Raw genomic sequence first — 22,421 nt, 5'->3', positions numbered from 1 at the left:
CCCAACCATGCGGGCATCCTGATCTTGGACTTCCAGCCTCCAGGATGGAGGAATATATTTCTGTTGTGTACAAGCCACCCAGTATGTGCGATTTCGTATTAGTAGCTCAAACAGACTAAGACATCCTTTCAAACCAACTTCATTTTCTTGCATGCACTTTTCATAGCCTTCTGTGCTGGGCTAATCCACGACCTGTTTGCAGGGGTAACGTTTCACGATGTCCTCCCACCCTCCTTCAGCCCTTCTCTGCCTGAGTACCACATCCCTAACTAGTGTGTATATGTGATGATTATCCCTTCAGATTCCCTCCCCAGGTCCCCATCAGTTCTCAAAATTATCAGGTAAGCAATATGTAATAAGGTGAGAAGTAAAGGAAAGCAGATATGAGCCAAACATTTCCCAGTTGCAACAGAATGCACAACATTAAGCGCTCATGATAAAGTGAAAGTCTCCAGGAACCAGTAAAAGTCTAGAAGAGAGAAATTCTACTACTTATACTGTATATACCAGTAATCTAAAGGTCAGAGTTTAAATAATCATCTAAATTTAGAAAAGCCCCCCATGGATAGCACATGTAGGGCAAGTTCCTGCCAAGCATGCAATTTTAATGGCTTGCTTGAGAAACTCTTGAAAACAATATTAACTGCACTCTACGGAGAATGAGACTAGAAGTAAAAGTAGCCTGGAAGAAGTCAATGAGATATTCATGCTATTAAAGACCAGCCCGTCTCCTTGCTTTTATTTAGGAGGCTAAAACTGGAGATTTTTAACATTAATAAAAGAAGAATAGTAACCATAGAAACACAGCATTGATCAATTTCCATGGTAAAGAAAGCAACTCCTTCTGTGGAATGCTTCAAGGCGCTCTGGCACGCACTTCTGCCTAAAGATCTCTCTCCTACAGGTCTGAACTATTTAAAGCAATGGGAATTCTCTCAAAATAATAGGAAACCCATTTGATAATAATGGCAATTTTTATTAAAAGAGAAAATACAGTTACTATAAAGAAATACAGAAATGCAATGGCAACAAGCCAAACCATCCATAGTAAGAAGGGAGAACAGCAAAGGACAAAATCAATGTTCAGATTGCAAACGAAAGGAAAAACTGACATGTTTTAAAAGTCTACTCTTTGCCAAGCACTTGTTACACTTCATTTAATCCTCAAGACTATCCTTAAGTATATTTACGTACATATAAACACACACACATACAGCATCTTCTCCTAATTGCTAGAGTAATATGTGCTCGTGATAGAAAAGTCAGAAAATATTGAAGAAGTACCAGCAGGAAAATAAACATCATCCGTCATACCATGCAAAGAGTTTCATGTGTTTCACTTTTTCTCTTTGCGTATTGTTGTACAAAATTAAGATTATAACAGATTCCTGTTATCTTGCACATTTTCCTCCATCATTAAACAGTCTTAGGAGGTAAGTTCAATAAGGGTATGGAGTTTTCTTTGCTTGCAATCACTGTTTTGTCACCGGTGTCTGGCACACAGTAAACAATCGATGCTTGTCCCGTGTGTAAATGTGATGGTTGCATCATGTTAACCATCCCTCTCTCGTTTTCAATATTTTGAATTTTTTTTGGATTTTAACTATATAAATCTCAGGGCACCTGGGCTGCACAGTCGGTTGGGTGTCCGACTCTTGGTTTCACTCAGGTTGTGATCTCAGGGTCGTGGGATCGAGCCCCAGGTCCAGCTCTGCACTGAGCAGGGAGTCTTCTTGAGATTCTCTCCCTCCCTCTCTCTCTGCCTCTCCCCCGCCTCAAATAAATAAACAAATCTCTAAAAAAATAAATATATAAATCTCTTGTTAGGATCTCCGATTTTTTTCCTTAAGACCCATGGGCATGAAATTGCTGTGTCAAAAGTTACAAACCTTTCTTACTTTATTATCCATGTTGACAAATTTATTTCTAGAATGTTTTGAGAAGTACCTGAAAGTTCCGATTTCATTTAATCCTATGGACACTAAAAACATTCTTCTAAATTTGACAGACAAAATAATTTCTTAATAATTTATTATTGATGAACATGAACATGTTATCAATATAGTAGGCTGTTTTCTTTATTACTGAAAATACTTCTCCATTAGTTATTTTCCCTTAATACAAAATAGGTTGATATCTTTAAACTTTGATGTTGTTAAATGTGTCAATTATTATCTTTAAGCTTTTGTTTTTGTTTTCCATTGCTTCCATACCTGAAAACTCCTCCAAAAAGAAATAAGAAAGCATTCACTTTTGTTTTCTTCTAGTTTTTCATGATTTCATTGTTACCTTTATTTCATTCGCACACCTGGGATTCATTTGGGACTATGGTCTGAGAAAGTATATCTCAGCAGATAAAAATCGTTTTCCAGTATCATTTATGTAAAAATTCCTACTATTCCGCTTTGAGTTGTGCTCTTCATTTTCTTCAGATGCCAGATTTTTACATCAGCTAGACTTATTTTAATTTCTCCATGTATACTCACGCCCTGTCTGATTGTGTTCTTCTAAAATTAAAAACATTTTATTGTAATATAGGCACATATTTTTAAAACTCAGATCATAGAGAAATGTGTTAATAATAAAAATGAAATCTTTCCATTCCTTTCTATTCCTGTGATAGCCCTATTTTTCAGAGACAAACACTTTTAACCATTTCTGTTTTCATTTTTTTCTGGTATTAACTCTATGTGATAAAAAAGTATATATAGCCTTGGTCATTATCTTTGAATTTGTGCTAGAAATGATGAGGATTTAGCACATTTATACTATTTTAACTCCTTTCTCTCTTCTCTCAGATGTCATAGTCCTGTTGCTGTTCCCACCCCATCTCCACCTTTTTGGTTAGCTTTGTGAATTAAAACACTACATCTAAATCTCTCTTTCCTGTTTCATCAACTGTGTATTCTGCTTCCTTACCTTGCAATAGAAGATTAATGCGTCTACCTTTTCTTACAGTTTTTAATGTTTACCATTGACAGATCTTATTTTACATTGTCAATGCTGATGTTATGCGCTGTTTGTTAGTTAAATATTTCAAGGATTGCCTATACACTGATTCTAATATTGGAAATCAGCAGTGTTTATGTATCATGGTTATATAATCATTTTTCGCTCCAGAGCTAGATTCCTTCTCCCCTTTGCCAAGATCACAGTGCCATTGCCTTAAGAGAGAACATGCATGCACCATATAGGGTCAAATGGATTTTTTCTTCACTCTATCAATTGCTCAAAAAAATAATATATGTTTGGTAGAATTCATGTGTGATACTATTGGACACAGAGTTTTGTTTGTGGGAAAGTTTTTAATTACATATGTAATATCTTTAGTAATTGCAGGACTACCCTGGTTTTCTGCTTCTTCTGTGAATTTTAAGAAGTTGTGTTTTTACAGAAATTTTATCTCAATTTTCATTTTTTGGTATAAATTTTTTCCACAACATCCTGAAACGCTCATCTTAATTTCTGAAATATCTTCAGTGATGTCTCCTTTTTTCATTATAATAATGGCTAGTGTCTATTTTCCTAATCCATCTTGCTAGGTATTTATCAGATTAATTAAGCTTTTAAGAAGTGAAATTGCTGGACGCCCAGGTATAAATCCATTCTACTTTTCATAATATGCCCAACAGTTTTCTGAAGTGTTTTCTACCAATTGACACACCCACCAACAGTACATGAGATTTCCAGTTGGTCTACCTCTTGCCAAAACCCGGTATTGTCAGTCCTTTTTATTTTAGCCATGCAAGTAGATGTGTAGTGGTATATTTTGGTTTGAATTAGCCTTTATCTGATAGCTAATAATTTTGAACACCTTTTTATATGTTTATTTGCCATTTAGATATCTTCTTTCGGGAAGTACCTATTTTACCCATTTTTCTATTGGTTATCTCTCTACGAGTTCTTTACATATTTTCAACTGTTTTTACACATTTATATATGTGTCCTTTTTAGGTTATATGTATTGCAAAAATCATCTCCCAACTTTCGGCTTGCCTTCTCACTCTCTCAATGCTGATATTAGATCAACAGTTTCTTAATTTTATGTAGTTCTGTTTATCAATTGTGATATACTACTTATTATGCCCCATTTATTTATTATATCTAGTGCTTTTTAAAAGTCTTTCCCTACCCCCAAATGCATAAAGATATTTCCCTGTGATTTATTTCAGAAGTTTATTGGTTTTGCCTCTTACGTTTAGATATAAAATCTACCTAGAATTGATTTTGAGTATGACTTCTTTTTTTCAATATGAATATTCAATGGGTTTAGCTGGCACCATTAATTGGAAAGACCATCTTTTTCACATTGCACTTTAGTATCATTTTTGTCATAAATCAAATGGCTATATATTTGGATCTGTTTCTGTACTTTCCATTATGTTTCATTTCTGTTTGTCTCTCCTTGTGCAAATGCCACACTGGCTTTTTCACTATGTTCTCATACTCAGTTTGACATATCAGAGTGTAAGTTCCTCAAATTAGCTTTTCCTCAAAATTATCTTGACTATTTCTGGACTTTTGTAGTTCCATATAAGAATTTTAGAAAAGGGGTGTCTGGGTGGCTCAGTCAGTTAAGCATCTGCCTTCAGCTCAGGTCATGATCTCAGAGTCCTGGGATGGAGTCCCATGTCGGGCTTGCTGCAGGGAGTCTGCTTCACCCTCTCCCTCCGCCCCTCTCCACCAACTTGTACTCAGTCTCTCTTTCAAATAAATAAATAAAATCTTTAAAAAGAAGAATTTTAGAATAAGCTTGTTGATTTCCACAAAAAAAAATGCCGCAATTTTTACTGAGATCATATTTACTCTATAATTCAACTTGTGGAGACTTGGTATCTTAACAATTTTAGTCTTCCAATCCATGACCATGTATCATAGATTTAGGTATTCTCCATAGGTTTTGGTATTCTTAGTTTACTTCCATGACGTTTTTAACATTTTTGCATATTTTTCATTAGATATTTGATAATTTTGATGTTATCCTAAATGGTATATTTAATTTTTTTCATCTTTATTGTTTTGTTGCTAGTACACAGACATAAAAAACATTTTTGTATTGATATTTTATCTAGTGTTCTTATGAGGTTAACTTATAAATGGTAATAGTTTGTAACTTATTTTGAATACTTATATATAATGACAGTTTTATTTCTTCCTTTTTAATCATTCTACTTTTTTCTTACCTTATTGCACTGGCTAGAACCTCTGTTACTATGTTAAATGAAAATGGTGATGTTGGGCATCTTTATCCATTCCTGATCTAAAGAAGAAAACTTTTGATACACCAACTTAAGTATAATGCTTGCTCTCAGGTTTTTTGTACACTTATTCATCCAATTAAGAAATTTCCTTCTATATCCACTTGCTAAATTCTTTTTAAATCATTGTTAGGGTTTGAATTTTATCAAATGCTTTTTCTGCATCTCTTGACATGATAATCAAATATCTCCTTTATTTAGTTAACATGATGAGTAGCATTTTATTGATTTTTATAATTATAAATCACCTTGCATTCCTGGAATAAATCCAACCTTTTTTGTTTTTGTTTTTATAAATTGCTGAAATAAATTTGTTATATCTATGTTCATGAGAAAAAACAGCCTACAACTCTCTTCCTGTGTTCTGTTCTTGCCATGCTTTGATATCAAGATTATGCTGGCCTTATAGAAATGAATTGGAAAGTACTCTCTTTCTCTATTCTTGGGAAGAGTTTTTCTAAGACCAGTGTTATATCTGCCTTGAGGTTTGTAAATGTTCACAAATGAAGTCATTTGTACCTGGAGGTTTGTAAGTGGAAAGGTATTTAATTATAGATTTAAGGTTTTTTTTTTTAAAAAAAGAGAGAGAGCTGGTGAGAGAGAGATCATGAGCAGTTGGGGGGTAGGAGAAGCAGGCTCCACATTGAGCTGGGAGCCTGACATGGGGCTCAATCCCAGGGACCATGACTTGTGGGGAAGGCTGACAATCGACTTAGGCACCCAGGTGCCCCTACAGATTTAAGTTTTAAATAGACATTCAGATTTTTCTTTTTCTTTTTGTATCAGTTGTGGTAAATTGTATTTTCTTAGGAATTTTTCCATTTCATCAAAATTTGTAAATTTCTTACTTAAATGTATTTTCAATATTTCCTATAATCTTTTAAATGTATGATCTGTAGTGACTTCCTTTTTTTTTTCTGTTCCTGATACAGATTATGTGGGCCCTTCTTTTTCTTTTTCAAACTTCAAAGAACTTAATCTTTCAGAGAACCAAATATCAGCATTGTTGATTTTTCTCTATTATACTTACATTTTCTATTTTATTAATATCTGCTCTTATTGTAATTATTTCTTTCCACCTACATTCTTGAGTTTAATTTGCTGGGAGTTTTTTCCCCTGGTTTTTTGAGCTGAGTAGTGAGATCACTATTTTGAAAAACTTATTTTTTCATATATAGATTTGATGGTTGTACATTTTTGTCTAGGCATAGCATTAGTGGCATTCAACATATTTTGATATGCCATATTTTTATTTTCATTCAGTGAAAAATGTCATTTAGTTCCATTAGGATTTCTTTTTTGACCCAAGGTTTATTTTAAAATGAATTGCTTAATATCCAAATATTTGAGGATTTTCTAGTGATTATTTTTGTTTTATTTTTAATTTAATTCTACTGCATACAATAACATAATTTCAATCCTTTGGAATTTGCTGAATATTACATGTCATCTATATATACTTCACTTTAAAAAAATACATGAAAACCTAACAATACAAATTAAAAAAAAAATGTGGTGTGACTTGTTTTATGGCCAGCAAATAATTAATTTTGATAAAATTTGGCAAATACCTGAAAAAAGCAGGTTCTATTATTATTAGGTACACTGCTAATTAGGTTAATTTTGTTATTCATATTGCTTACATTTCCTAATCCTCTCTTCAGTTGTTTATACTTAATTATAAAATTAATTATGAAACATTTACAGACTAATTTACATTATTATATTTTTGTTTTTGAAGTTCCATTTAATCTTTGTTTTAGATTTAGTACTCTTGTAAAACTTTCTATCTTTAATATTTTTAATGTAGTAATCTCCATTATTTTTAAGTGCATATCTGATAACTACAATATCTGAACCACATATAGGTCTTATTTCTTAGTATGCCTAGTATTTTAATTAATGATAGACATTATGATTTTAAAATGTATGGCTTTGGATATTATTTTTTTCTAAAGAGGCTTTCCCCTATCCTCTGTGAGGGATCTAGAATGCAATCAGATGAGTTTGATCCAGTCTGGAATTAGTTGCCTTGAAATGGAGTTGCAATCTTTTTAAAGCTTGGTGCAGTCTCCAGAGATCCCATGGAAAAGCCCAGGTGTTTACTAGGGCTTCCTTCCCTTTTGGTATACTCCAAAATCCAACTTTTGCTTCCCAAGCACCATGAGACTGTCTCAAAAATTCCACTCTGTGTTTCAGTTGTTTCTGCTTATTTTCCCATACTTTGCCCTACACAGCTTAAGCATTCATTAAATGCTTTACAGAGACCAGTGATGCCAAATGTTGAGGAAATGTTGCGCTGTCTTCAGTATCTGTTTTCTCTGGGATATTAGTCCTTCAAGTCCTGGCTGCTTCAGTGGGAGCAGTGGCCAGCTACAGAAGCCAAAATTTATTTTATGGTTTGAAAAGAAAACCAAAAACTTTTAAGATAATTTTCCACTTATTAATGCTTTTTCTATTCCATCTTTACAAAATTCAGCAAACTCAAGGTCCTTTTTACTTACTTTTTACTTTTATTTAACATTTCTGTAAGTTGGTTGATTTAGTGTTTCCTTTAGGAAGTTTAGTTAATAGAGACTTATATCTTAGCCACTATGAATCTCACTGGACTACCTAACTAGTCAACTACTTTAACTTGAATTTAAAATGATTTTACTACATTTATTTTATTTTTTAAAAGATTTTAGGGGCACCTTAGGTGGTTCAGTAGGTTAAGCATCTGCCTTTGATTCAGGTCATGATCTCTGGGTCCTGAGTTCAAACCCTGCATTGGGCTCCCTGCTCAGCAGAGAGCCTGCTTCTCCCTCTCCCTCTGCTTGTGTGCACGCTCTCCCCCTCTCTCAAGTGAATAAATGTTTAACCAACTGAGGTACCTTTAGGTGCCCTTAAAATCTTTTAAATATTTATTCATTTGACAGAGAGAGAGAGAGAGCATGCACACATGAGTGCACGTGAGTGGGGAGAGGCAGATGGGTAGGGAGAGGGAGAAAGAATCTGAAGCAGACTCTGCACTGAGTGCAGAGCCCCGACTCAGGGCTCAATCCCATGACTGCTAGATCATGACTTGAGCTGAAACCAAGAGTTGAATGCTTAACTGATTGAGCCACCCAGGTGCCCCATTTCACTACATTTTATTTATTTATTTATTATTTATTTATTTATTTATTTTTTTTATTTATTTTTATTATGTTATGTTAGTCACCATATAGAACATCATTAGTTTTTGATGTAGTGATCCGTGATTCATTGTTTTCATGTAACACCCAGTGTTCCATGCAATACGTAATACGTGCCCCCCCTTAATACCCATCACCGGGCTAACCTATCCCCCCAACCCCCTCCCCTCTAAAACCCTCAGTTTGTTTCTCAGAGTCCATAGTCTCTCATGGTTCGTCTCCCCCTCCGATTTCCCCCCCTTCATTTTTCCCTTCCTTTTCTCAATGTCCTCCATGCTATTCCTTATGTGCCACAAATAAGTGAAACCATATGATAATTGCCTTTCTCTGCTTGACTTATTTCACTTAGCATTTTACTACATTTTTAAAAATTGATTATTTATTTATGGCCAATTCACTTTCTATTAATCCCCACTCTGTTAAATGGCTTTACAGGTGTTTGATGACAAAATTAGAAACAAAAGTCTTGGAGTAGTTTTAGATTCTCTCCAAGTCAATTTTTTCATGAGTCTCATGTTATCTAAATTTATTTTGGAAAAGAAGTGTGTTTTTTTTTTTCAAATTAAAATAACCACTGGAGGAAAAATTGGTAATTTTATAGCAATTCTATTTTGTGGATTAAAAACTCAAATCAAACCTTAGAAGTCAATCAGAGGCTTTGACTTTCCACCAGAAGAGCTGATATAATATTTGTTAAAAATTGGAATATATAAAAGATTCAGGACTTAAAAAAATCAACACATTCTGAAATATAGCCCAGCAGGGAGCAAACACACAAGAATCTGAGCTAAGATTTTTTTAAACCTTCAAGATATGAATTTTAAAGTTTATTATAGATTTATATTATATATATTTTTTAAATGTAAAGATTTAATCAACACTCTTTTTGTTAAAAGATTTTATTTATTTTAGAGAGAGAGTGGGGGGGAGCAGAGGGGGAGGGAGAGGAGGGGTAAAGAATCTCATGCAGACTCCACGCTGAATGTGGAGCCTGACACAGAGCCCGATCTCATGACCCTGAGATCATTACCTTAGCTGAAGCCAAGAGTCAGATGCTTAACTGACTGAGCCACCCAGGTGCCCCAACACTCCTTTTTAGTAAATTTACATATGTTATTTATCAATTGTTAAGTCATGGACTGTTTTGTTTTCCTGTGTCCTATCACATAAAATATTTTTTGGAGAGAAATTTGATCAAAATCAAAGGTGGCTGGATAACAAATGAATTCATTATATTGAAGGTGAACACATGCCTATATTTTAGAATAGATAACTTAAACCAAACATGACACTATGAAAATTAACATTTGTTTTTCCTCAATACTGGGACACAGAGTAGTATTCTCAGGTCTTATTTTCCAGTTACAATAACATGAATAGATATTGATGGAACCTATTATCTCAGCAATAACACATTATTACAACCAGTGATTATTTATTAGCAGTAAAATGTTTCTCTAGGGTTTAATTTTGAATGCCTGAAATGAGATAACAAAATCTCAGTCTTGGAAGTGATCCTCTATATAGTTATTGTTTAGGGACATTTTTATTGCTTCACAGCAGTTAAAGTTCCTTAATTGGCTAGTTTTTTGAAATGAAGGCATATGGTGAAGTACCAAGGTTTTGAAAGGCTGATGGGAATGAATACATGCAGAATTAGAAGCCAGATTTTACATGCAAATAGAAATGTTGGGCATGGATGAATTAATTTACCCAATTCTAGTCTTTCATGATCAGGGCACAGTTGAACTTCAGGTCTGGACAGATGGAGCTATGGGTGGGGTTATGATACAAAACTTGGCTGATCCCGTGGGTTAGAGCAAACTGTCCTAGAGGATGTTAGCATTGAGCAAGCTAATTCTACTTTAAACTTGCCAAGCAACAGAGGAGTCTTCTTCCTGCAAGTTCTTGTGATAGCAAAGAAAGCTTCTAGTCCTAAAAATGCAGAATCAGGGAGGAGCTCAGGTGTGCAGGAGTTAAGATAAGGATGAAGATCTGGAACTTCTGAGTCACAGGTGTGAACTGACCAAAAAGCATAAAGTAAGAATCCGTTTACCAGATTCAAGAATGCAAGGTCAGAGTAGGCACTAGAGCAAGGCTGATTTAATACTGAGCCCCCAAACTGATACCTAAAGGTTTCCTATATTCTTCCTGACTAGGAATGGAATTGGTCTTAGAGCCTGGGGCAAAGTCAAGTCTCCAAATAGTCCACTCAGTGGTCCCAGCCTTGGGAGAGGAGAGCTTTAAAATAGGAAATTTGCTCCATCATTGGGTCGTCTTTAGAGACCTTTTTATCTGTGGACTTTTTTATCCCTTTCCAGGATTCCTAATTTTGGAGATCAATCAAGATCTAAAGGCAATTTTTGCCTTGATTACCAGGTATTATTCTTGTGACCCCTAACGAAGGTGCAACAGGGGGCCAAGCATCTTCTTCCTGGCATGGCTGCTGTTGTGCCAAGGTTTTACAGATGGCCCAGGGCCCTAGGTTTTTCCCTCCTCTAGTTTCCTTTGAATCTGCTGACTGAGGACTGAGTAATGGCTGGAAGTGTCTATGACTGAACTAAAATCTTCATGCTTCCAAAACACTAAGATAAATTTCCTTAATGGAACTGCTGGCTAGCAGAAAAAGATTCTATAGAATTCTTACTTGTACTTTTATCCAAAGCTTTTTTTCTCTGATTCCAAACTGCAGGCTCTTAGTAGATTGCTTAATTATTTGGAAAGGTGCTGAGCCAGCAGGTGGCCTTGCACAGCCGGGGTCTAACCATGCTGCAGCTGAGTGCTGCCTGTGTCCTACGCAAGTCTACGTCTCAGTAGACTGGCCCCTCAGGACCACTCAGGCATTCTCTCTTGTTCGGCCTTTTCAGTCCAGAATATCAGGATGGTGACTTGGAAAGAAAAGGGACAGGCAAGCTAGGAGAGCTGGGATCTGGTAAATAGGCACATGCAACACAGAGAGGCATGTTCTTGTGGACAGATGAGGATGAGCTGAGGAGGCTCAGCTGAAGGTGAAGAGAAATCCAGTGAAAGAGCTGATCTAATGTTCAGATTATGGACCCAAACGGTAGGCAGTCAAGAGGAGCACGGTATAGGGGGTAAAGGATGGTCTTCAGGTTTTCACAAATCCTAAGTGGAATTTAAAAACTTCCATTGACTAGACATTAATTCATCCATCCAGCACTTACTACAACCTACTATGTGCTCTACAGCTGCATTAGATGTTGCCAAGCCCAGATTCTGTCAGTGGAGTCAGGGTTTCTAGTACAAGTCAGAATAGGAGGAAATAAGGAAACTATTTGTTAAGTATAACATTAGGCACTTTCATACCGAGGATTTAATTTAATCCTTAAAACATTCTGTAGATATTATTATCTCCAATTCTGAAGAATGGCAAAGGAAGCACATTTCATGAAAGTAGGATCAAGTAGACTAAAACTAGAGTGAAGATGATCATCTGTGGGACCTGCTGCTTCCTTACCTGTAAAACAGATCAGATACCTGTCTTAGAGGATAGTTGTAAGGAGGAAATTGCATTCAATGGCAAATAGTAAAGTCCCTACCGTAGCCCAAGACGCTGGCTGAGCGCAAGGACTGGAGCCTGGCCAGGATCGCATGCAACAATGCTAGCACTGGGAAAAGGTGGCAGGGGCCATCCTGGCTGCAGGTAACATGGCTCAGAAATCCAGAGCTCAGCCACCAATCCTGAGGGGCCTGGAAAATCAAAGCAGGAGTGAATGGAAAGCAGATTAGTCATTAGCACAAAGCAGGAGCCCAGTCCCTAGAACTGAGGTGTGATGTTAGGGAAGGACTAGTCAGACGACTGGACAAGAAGGAAGTCAGCTATCAGAATTCATTGCTCCCATATTCCCATCTTTGGAGTTGTGGCTGTCGGTTCTTCCTTCCATGACTCAGTGACTACTCAGTTGTTCGATCTGCCTCCAGCCTTGTTTCTCAGACCCCAGGGACTGACTGTCTATGTTTGTCCTCCTGTCTTCTCCCTACTGATGTCAGCTAGGTTCATAGTAAACTCACTTAATGCTGAGTCATCCCAACTCAAGGGGCCTGGGACTGCCTGATGAGTTACCAGACCTGTAGAAGGCTGAGCCTACCAGCAGGAAAAGTGGGCCCAGATGAGGAAAGAAGTAACTGGAGACACAGAGTATCAGGCACTTCCTGCAGGGATCCTCTACCCTTTGCAGAACATGGTTGGTCTGTCTCAGCTTGGTCTCTGTTCTCAGTCTTTCTAATGTCTGTCTCTTTCTCACACACACATGCACCCAACACGATCTTAAGTCATGGATATGGTATGATGGTATCTAGGCCATACTGCTGCATAGAAGAAACTCTTCTTGCCCTTGACTTCTGCAGATTATGATTGTCTCCTTCTCATGAATATGTGAGGGAGACTCCAGCCTAGAGCTCAAAAAACAGGACTTTCTCTAACTCCTGTTCACCAATTATATCATAATTAAATAACAGGGGAGAAAGTTTGCTTTGTTTATGTCGTATTTATGTTTGTCTTAATTTATGAAATAGGACCTGGACTGCATTACAGAACTGTCACATTTCTCTAGGTTTAAATTCCAACGCATAATCCAGTCTGAAAAATTCTCTTTCTTGAACACCCACCAAGTTTGCACTAATCTGTTACTTGAACCCATGTCCACAGAACACCAGCAGAAAAGTTTTTTTTTTAAGATTTTATTTATTTGAGAGAGAGAGAGAATGAGAGAGAGAACACGAGAGGGGGGAGGGTCAGAGGGAGAAGCAGACTCCCCGCTGAGCAGGGAGCCCGATGTGGGGCTCGATCCTGGGACTCCAGGATCATGACCTGAGCCGAAGGCAGTCGCTTAACCAACTGAGCCACCCAGGCACCCCAGAAAAGGTTTTTAGATATGGAATCAGAAAGGATGTGATGGTGGAGAAGGGGATGTGTCAATGACAAACAGTATTTGAGTGAGTAGAACCAGGGATAGAAATTATTAAAAAGTTATGAAGAAATGCACAGGGTGATGTATAGAAGTGTTATTATATGGAACTATATTATACACTTGAAAGTATATTATACACTTGAAACTAATGTAACCCTGTATGTTAACTAACTGGAATTAAAATGAAAACTTTAAAAAATAAAAAAATAATAAATATGTAAGTAAAAAGACATGTTTGTAAACATATGTGAAGAAGCATATGGGAATAGCCGTATGGTTAACTTATTGAAACTACACTGTGAATAAATCCTCTTTCCAGCAAGATCCTTCATTAAAATGTGTTTGTAAACGTTAAGTGTAGAAGGATATTGGAATAGCCATATGCTTAACTCATTAAAACTATACTGTGTGTAAACTTAAAAAAATGTTATAAAGCATTCATTTTTTCGTTTAGAACATCATTTGCCATATCTCTGAATTCAAGTTCTTCCGCTCAATCATAGCTCAGATAAAACCTTGCTTTGATCATCTCAGTCATGAATAATGTCTTCCTTCTCAGAACTCCCTCAGACCCCCTTACGTTTCTCTCTCATCAGGCTCATTGCTTTGTACTGGGGCAGATCCAGATTCCATAGGTCCTGAAGTTTAAACAATTTTGGGGGACCTCTTTAGGAAAAATAATCGAAAGTGATTAATAACAAATTAGATATGAAAATGCATATTTGTTTAGAATAAAGAAATCACAAAAAATCAAGTCTTAATGAATTGATGAATACAACGAATATTTCAAAATCTAGGAAAATAACATTTTCATTCAGTAGCTACCGGTCTTTCTTCTGTAATGGCTGGTCACATGTTTTTATTGTTGATAACTGGAATGACTAGAATATAGAACTTCACGTATAGATGGACTCCCTCTTTGTAGTACTGCCTCCAGGTTGTGCCTCAAGACCTGTATATTCTATCATTTTGTGCAATTACCAACAAAAAGAAAGAATGGATGGTGCATGTGTATACAAATGTATAACCACTTACGCTGTGTTATTAAGAGGATTCCTGACTTTGGAAAGTTCTGTTCTGACCAGGCTCTGTTGAGAACCAAATCTCTGTTTACAGTTCTACATGTCTGATTGGAGGAATTCTCCAGACTCCTTTCTGGCTGCACACACGTCAGACCCTTGCATCTCCTCCAGGACCCACTTACTTCCTGGGCTGAGTGCCACAGGGCAGGTTCTTGTCATGGTAAAGCCTCTGTTCTATACCCTCAAGCCATGGACTCAATGAAGCAGCACAGGGGTAGTAAGACGTTTCTAGAAATCACTCTTACACCAGTGCAACTGGCAATCAGTTCATTCTAAAAGGAAGTATTTGTGAGCCCCCTACATATATTTCAGTAAACTCAACTACATGTGTCCTCAATACAACTTTTTTGTTGGGTCTCAGAAATGTCATTGGCCATTTCAATGGTAGGGAAAGTAAGACGGGAAAGAGACAGTTTAACTGTAGTTTTAAAAAAACTTCTCACTTTTGCAAAGTTTACCAGATTGTACGACCATATAAGTATGTTTATAGGGTCTCTCCCCGAGCATCAGAAGGGGCTCATGTAAGTGAGGGGCACTGACATTGGCGCTTCTTTCACTTCGTGTTAAATCTGCTTCCGATATAACTTTACATTGTAATAACTTATGTCCTCATTTAATTATGCCTTCTTTATTGAACAGCATTTTTACACTTCCAGTTCCTGATACAATTCTTTTCAAATAGAAGCAACTCAGTGGAATTAACTAAGTAATTCATATACATTAATGGGCAAGTTGGAATAACCTGATCTCTCTCCCAACATCAGTGTGCAGTGGAATATTCCAGGCTGTCCACCTTAAGTCTGCGCCTCCTCCTTGGTTGGGGGAGGTGGCAGGGCACTAGTCAGTAGCTTTGGTCTTGAGTTTCTCTGGAACCACAGGTCTTTTTCCAATGTCTCAAGATGTCAGAGGCTTCTTGATGAGGATTTCTGTAAGGATCATAATTTATTAGTTTAAATAATAAACTTTTTACTATAATTTAAAACAGAGTACAGTAAGAGACTGGTTAATTAAATTATGATGCATCTGAAAAATGTAATTGTATGTTAAAATGGGTGAGACAGAACTTTGACTTTTGAAATGGAAAAATATCCAAGGTGTATCATTAAGTGGGGAAAAAAATGCTTCACTCCAAAATCAGTTCAAAGCTCTCTAAGCAGCACCTTGGCCTTCCAGTTTGCCTGCTCAGGTAGCCCTACTACCACTCACTCTTCTGCAACGTCCATGAAAGGTCTATCCCCCAAACTCTACCTTTCTCCCTTTCTCCACTTCCTTCCTATCCAGTTTGGATTCCAAGACCCATTATTTCAACTATTCTCTTGCAAATACTCTAAACTCCCTTGGCCCTTGTACCTTTGCTTCCCCCACCATTTTTTTTTATTGTGGTAAAATACACAAAACATAAAACTCACCATATTACTAATTTTTAAATGTACAGTTCAATAGCATCAAGTACATTCACACTGTTGTGCAACCATCACCACCATTGATACACAGAACTCTCTTCATCTCGCAAAACTGAAACTCTTAGCAAATTTTTTTTCAGTTACCTTGGAGTTGATTAAACCAAGAGGAAAATGTTGTAATGTTTTCATGCAATATATATTTCGTTCTTTAAATGACACTTGTGACAAATAGCAGAAAGAATTAAGGAATGCTACATTTGTGATCCATACAAAACACCAACATTTGGGGTTGTACAAAATTTAAAGAAATGTCTCAAATACTTTGAAATACTGTAGGAGCCAATACATAGAGTTGTGCCTTTGGTGGGAATAAGAGTGCAGTTTAGGTCACGCTGGAACTACTCAATGTCTTTAAAATCACTGAGCAAGAAAAGCAACATCGGACTTCTATACTGACATAATGTCATCTAACAAGGCTCATCCCTTCCATAGCATGTGGCATCCTTTTCCAGGCTGAGTAATATTCTGTGGTACATGCATACCACACTTTGCTTATCTGGATACTTTGTGTTGCTTCCACATGCTAGCTAGAATTTTAGTTTTTACATTTTACATCTCTTTATAGATATTTCCATTTTGTTCACACATTGTTTACTTGGCTTTCTCCTCATCTTTTTTTAGTTCTTTGAGCATCTTTAAAACCATTGTTTTTTAATCTTTGTCTAGTAGGTCTATCATCTGGTTTTCCTCTGGGACTGTTTTTTTCACCCTTTGACCCTTTGACTGGATCATACTTTCCTATTTCTTTGTATTTTTTTGTGATTGTTTTGTTGTTGGTATTATTGTTTAAAACTGAAATTTTGCTTCTAATGATGTGATAACTCTGGAAATCATATTCTTCCCCTGCCCCAGGGTTCACTGATTTTTTTTTATCTTTTCTTTTTCTTTTCTTTCTTTTTTTTTTTCCTTTGATTTTTGTAGGCTGTCTCTTTGCTGAGGATTAGCCTGAGGTATAAACTTAAGGTCTTCTCAGGTCTTTTCTGAGCCTGCACCTTTCCCTGGGTATGTGTAGTAACTTTCTAATGGTCCCTGTATATGCAGTTCCTTTTGAATATTCTAGTCTTTAATGTCTGGCTCCCAATAGGGGACAGAGAGAAAAATTCAAGAGGGGAGTCACTAGACCTGTAAATGCCCTGAAAGTCACTTCAGCCGGGGTGAGGGAGGCTTGCAACAATGGCTGCAGTCCTCCTCTCTGTCTGCACATTGCGGTCAGGGCAGCAATCAGCGATCAGTGCACAGATACCCAGTATTTGAAGGACAGGATTTTTATTGCCCATCCTGGCTCTCCAAAGTTGTGCAAGCTGCTTTAAGAACACATACATGGCTGCTTGCCAGGGGAAAGGGGCAGTTTGGGGAGGTTGAAAGGATGTGGAGGTGGAAAATGCACAGCTGCTACCATGCTATGAACTGAAACTGATTGAACTTAGCCACAATTTACTGTCCAAGTTTTCCCTTGGAAGTTGCTTGACTCCAGAGTTCCAAAATAGTTACACAGGAGAGATTCTGCCAGTGCAATTGTTGTCTAAGTGGGAACACAGATGCCTGTGCTCTCTACTCTGCCATCTTCTCAGAATCCTTGCTGTACCTTTGGTTTTTAATGACACTTCCCTACCTGGCAAAAACTTCAACTTTGGACCAACCCGGTTGTTTCTCCTTCTTGTTTGCAATCAAGCAGTTGAATCCCACTAGAGAAAATCATTTTCCTGGATAGATTTCTAACCACCATAAACTAAAGATCACTAAGCACTACTGGAATCTACACATGCCAGCTAGAATTTTAGTTTTGCCAAATGCCAACCAACCTTTCTCAAAAAAGTGGTATCCACTTCTTCATCTTTCTCTTAGTCTTTTTTTCCTTTTAAAAATATGGACTATTTTAAACACCCTTTAGAACATAAGTTCTGTGAAGCTGGGGATTTTTTGTTGTTGTTGTTGTTCAATGCTCTATCCCCAGTTCTTAAAAGAGGGTTTGGCACATGGCAGGTATACACTTTGAATAAAAAACCCAGATAAGTATACAAATTAAAATAGAAAATGCACTTGTATCACCTCTTTTATCAGATTTGATGTATTACCATATTCTCTCCATATTTTTAAAAGAAATTAAGTATGGCAGGTAAAGTGGAAGCCTCCTATATACCCTTCCTGGATCCTATTCACCTCTCTCCATCCCCAGTGAGAGTTGCTGTCGATAATCTGCTATTTATCTTTCTTTTGTTCATCTCTACTAAATATTGTCAAATTATTCTCCAAATATTTTGTACAAATTAATATTTCCAACAGAAAGATTTGAAAGTTCTCCTTGCTCCACATCCAAGTCACCATTTGTTATTGTCAGACTTTAAATATTTTTTCCAATCTCATAATGTGAAATGGCAACTTATTTTGCATTTCTCTGATTACCGGTAAAAATTGAACCATTTTTCAGGTTTACTGGTCATTAGGCAATCTTCTTCCATAAATTGCCATCTCATATAATTTTGACTATTTTTAAAAATTAAGACTTTATTCTTTTAGAGCAGTTTAATGTTCACAACAAAATTGAGGGGAAGGTACAGAGACTTCCCACATACCCCTGCACCCACACATTAATTATTAGCATCACCTCAAAAGTGGTACATTTTTTACAATTGAAGAACCTCATTGATAACCTACATCATCACCCAAGGTGCACAGTTCACATTACGGTTCTCTCTTGGTGTTGTATATTCCATGGGTTTGGACAAATGTATAATGAGATGTACCTATCGTTATGGTGCCATACAGAATTTTCACTGCCCTAAAAATCCTCTATGCTTTGCTTATTCATTCCTCAACTCCCACAATACTTTGCCTATTTTTTATTGAGTTCCCTTTCTTTCTTTTTTGTTCTTTCTTTCTTCCTTCTTTTTTTCTTTCTTTTCCTTCCTTCCTTCCTCTTTTTCTTTCTTTCTTTCTTTCTTTCTTTCTTTCTCTTTCTTTCTTTCTTTCTTTCTTTCTTTCTTTCTTTCTTTCTTTCTTTCTTTCTTTCTTTCTTTCTTTCTTTCTCTTTCTTTCTTTCTTCCTTCCTTCCTTTCTTTTTCTTTCTCTCCTTCTTTCTCTTTCTGTCTTTAATTTGTAGGCAACCATTATATACTCTGGTAACTGATCAACTATATGCATTGTCAATATCTTTTTTTTTGGTTTGTGCTTTATTGTAAATTTATAGTATCTTTTTTATGAAGGAGTTTAATATTTTAAAGGAGTCAAATTTATCAATTCTTTCCTTGATTGCTTTTGTATGTTAAGAATGCTCTTCTCTCCACCTTCAAGTTTTTTATTGTTATGTTAATCACCATACATTACATCATTAATTTTTGATGTCTCCATCTTCAAGTTTTAATGACATTTTTTAATGCTATGTTCTAAATATTTAGAATGCTACTCTACACATTTAGTATTTAATTCAGCCTGGAAAATAAGCTCAGAACTAAGTCTTATCTTTTTCCATATTGATAACTAATTTTTCCACCACTATTTTATTACTCCACTGATCAGTAATACAACTCCTGACAAATATTAAATATCACTGCATGCATGGGACTGAACTCTGTATTCTATTCTGCTGGGCATCTTGTGCCACAAATGTATTAATCAGTATAATTTTGTCAAAAGTATTGATCTCTTCCCCAGCTTGTTCTTTAAATATTTTTTAGCTATTCTTGTCCTTTTCTCTACCATATGAATATTAAGGACACTTGTCAAGTTCTATATAAAACTGGGATGATATTTTAAACGGAATTAGATTTTACACTGAATTTATAAGTTAATTTGCAAACCATTGCCTTCTTTATTATAATGAATCTTCCAATCCAAAAACATGGCTTTTATTCAACACTCCTCCATTTATTTGAGACTCCCATTACTTTGACAATGAATTATTTATTTATAATTGTCTAGTACAACTTTCTTGGGTTTATCCTTAGGTAAATTATGTTTTGTTTTATTTTGTCATTGCAGAAAGTATGCTTTATGAGTTGCTTTCATAATGGATTTGGAATGTTATTATGTTGAACTTGTATGCAAAAATTTCGACCAACTTTCAATTTAGTTTTAGAATTTTATATTGGTTTATTACTAGAAATAATATTACAGTTAGGTTTTAGATGTACATAAATATGCCTCATGGCTTTCTTTCAAATTCTTGTACCTCTTATGTTTTTGTTCATCTACTAGATTGTCTAGAATGTCTAGCACACTGTTGAATAGAAGTGGTGACATGAAATATCTTTATTTGGCCCCTGACTTTAATGCAAGTGTTTTTAAAGTCTCATCAATATGCATGATTATTGTAGGTTTTGAATATTGAATAATGTTCCCTTCTGTTCCTAGTTTGCTAAGATTTTTAAAAATAATTATGAATTGATTTTTTTAACATATGCTTTTTCTGGAATTAGGGAGATAATCATAAAGACTGTCTTAATCTCTGTATCAAAAGATTTTAGAATTCCTTCTGAAATCACCTTTCCACTTCTGAGATGAACCCAACTTAAACATAAATACTGCTGAATTTGATTTGCTATTTTATTTAGAATGTTTTGCTGCTGAGCTCATGAATGAAATGTATCTATAGTTTTCTTTTCTTATATTTTCCCTGATCTCAACATCACACTAGGTTTAAAAATGAGCTAAGTAGCTTTTCCTCTTTTCCAATTCCCTGAAATAATGTGTATAAGTTGGAGATTATCTGTACCTCGAAGATATAACACTCACTCATAAAATCATAAGTACCTGATATTTTTTGGTGGGGAAGAGAGTTTTGATTACTGATTTAATCTTTTTAATGGCTATCAGAATATTCATGTTGTCCAATTTTTCATTCTGTTAATTTTTGTGATTCTTTTTAAAGAAATGTTTAATCTAAATATTTAAATTTGGAGCATAAACTTGTTCAGAGTAAACGTTTATGTTTTCAAAAAAATTTTGATCTGTCATTAGTTTTTTCAAAATATCAGTTTTTTAATTGTTTATCTTCTCTACTGTTCCTTTATTTTTTTACTTAATTGATTTTTATAAAATTATTTTTCTATCTCTTGGCTTCATTTTACAGCTCTCTTCTAGCTTCTTAATCCAATCGCTAGTTTATTTTAAATATATATATATACATATACATATATATATTTTAATAAAGGTATTTTGGTGCTATACATTAACCTCTAAGTGCCATAACTTTAGCTGTTTATCATGTAGTACATTCTTTGTTGCTTAGTGCTAACTGTAATTTTTAGTGTGATTTCCTCTTCAACTTATGTTATTTAAGTTTTCAAGCATATTTTCCCTATCTTTATATTGTTGATTTCTAACTTAATTTCATTCAGGTTAGAGAATTTCTCTATATGTTAACAATTCTTTAAAATTTATTGTTTCCTTTGTTATTTAGTACATAATACTTATAATAAATACTTAGTATTTGGAAATATTCCAAAGTTTTTGAAAAAAAATTTTCTATGGCAGGGGGTATGTAGCCCTCTATATAAAACTATTAGATCAAGCATATTAATTTTGTGTTTTATGATAGAAAAATGACTGGTCCACACAATTTGTAAGCAAAGGTACATTCTATAGTATTGTAGGTGAGAGCAAATCATGTAGTGAATATGGAATAAGTTATGAAATGAGGTGGCAGAGCAACTCATATGCAACTTATAGGTTTTATTATTTTGTACTATGGTTGGTTACACTTAACAATTTATCTAAACCTTATCTTGAACTTATACTATAGCACTAAAACAGAATTCCAAAAACCATCTGAAGAAAGAATGTGGTGTGAAGTTTCTGAATCTAAATTAGCCCTGGAAATGTGTCTCTTTGCCTCTAGTATACACAGTGCAAAACTTTATATAGCTTGTGTGGTGGGCAGAATGATGACCCCCTTGGAGATGTCTGCGTGCTAGTCCTGGAAGCTGTGAATATGTTATCTTACATAGCAAAAGGGACTTGACAGGCATGGTTAAGTTAAGGATTTTGAGATGGGGAGATTATTCTGATTATCTGAGCAAACCCAATGTAATCACAAGAGTTCTTAGAAGTGAAAAAGAAAGGCAAGAAAGTCAGAGAGAGTTTTATAGATGTAGGCAACTGGCTTCGAAGATGGAGGAAGGTGCCACGAACCAAGGAATGCATGTGGCCTCTAGAGGTGGGAAAACACAAAGAAATGGATTTTCTCCTAGAGCCCATGGCCCTGTGGACACCTTGATTTTAGCCCAGTGGGAACCATTTTGGTCAGAAATGTTTGTTTCACATTTTCATTCTTATTATAGGTTATCTCAACTTAGTATTTTCCACCATATCTTTTGTTTTCCTTACTAATTTTTGTCTACTTGATTTATTCATTTCTTCTAAAGGTTCATTAAAATCTTCAACAAGGATTGTAAATTTGTCAATTTATCCATTTGATTATGTCAATTTTGGCTTCACATATTCTGATGCTATGTCTTGAGCTATTTTATGATTGGTTTGTTTTTTTGGTTGTTAATTCCTCTATTATTATGTA

General features: G+C 35.5%; 1 long non-coding RNA gene across 1 annotated transcript in view; it reads right to left on the bottom strand.

The window, feature by feature from the left end:
* Positions 1 to 15,059: 15,059 nt before the first annotated feature.
* The window catches only part of LOC112834358 (uncharacterized), a 70,413-nt gene continuing 63,051 nt past the window's right edge, over positions 15,060 to 22,421 (bottom strand). The window contains exon 2 of the long non-coding RNA XR_003210866.2: positions 15,060 to 15,373. This is a non-coding gene — a long non-coding RNA (uncharacterized lncRNA). The remainder of the gene's footprint in view (positions 15,374 to 22,421) is intronic.

Source organism: Callorhinus ursinus, unplaced genomic scaffold, assembly GCF_003265705.2.
Source record: "Callorhinus ursinus isolate GAN/ISIS: 27379988/994484 unplaced genomic scaffold, GSC_fseal_2.0 scaffold62, whole genome shotgun sequence".
In the NCBI taxonomy this organism is placed as follows: domain Eukaryota; kingdom Metazoa; phylum Chordata; class Mammalia; order Carnivora; family Otariidae; genus Callorhinus; species Callorhinus ursinus.
This window is presented reverse-complemented; position numbering and strand designations above follow the sequence as displayed.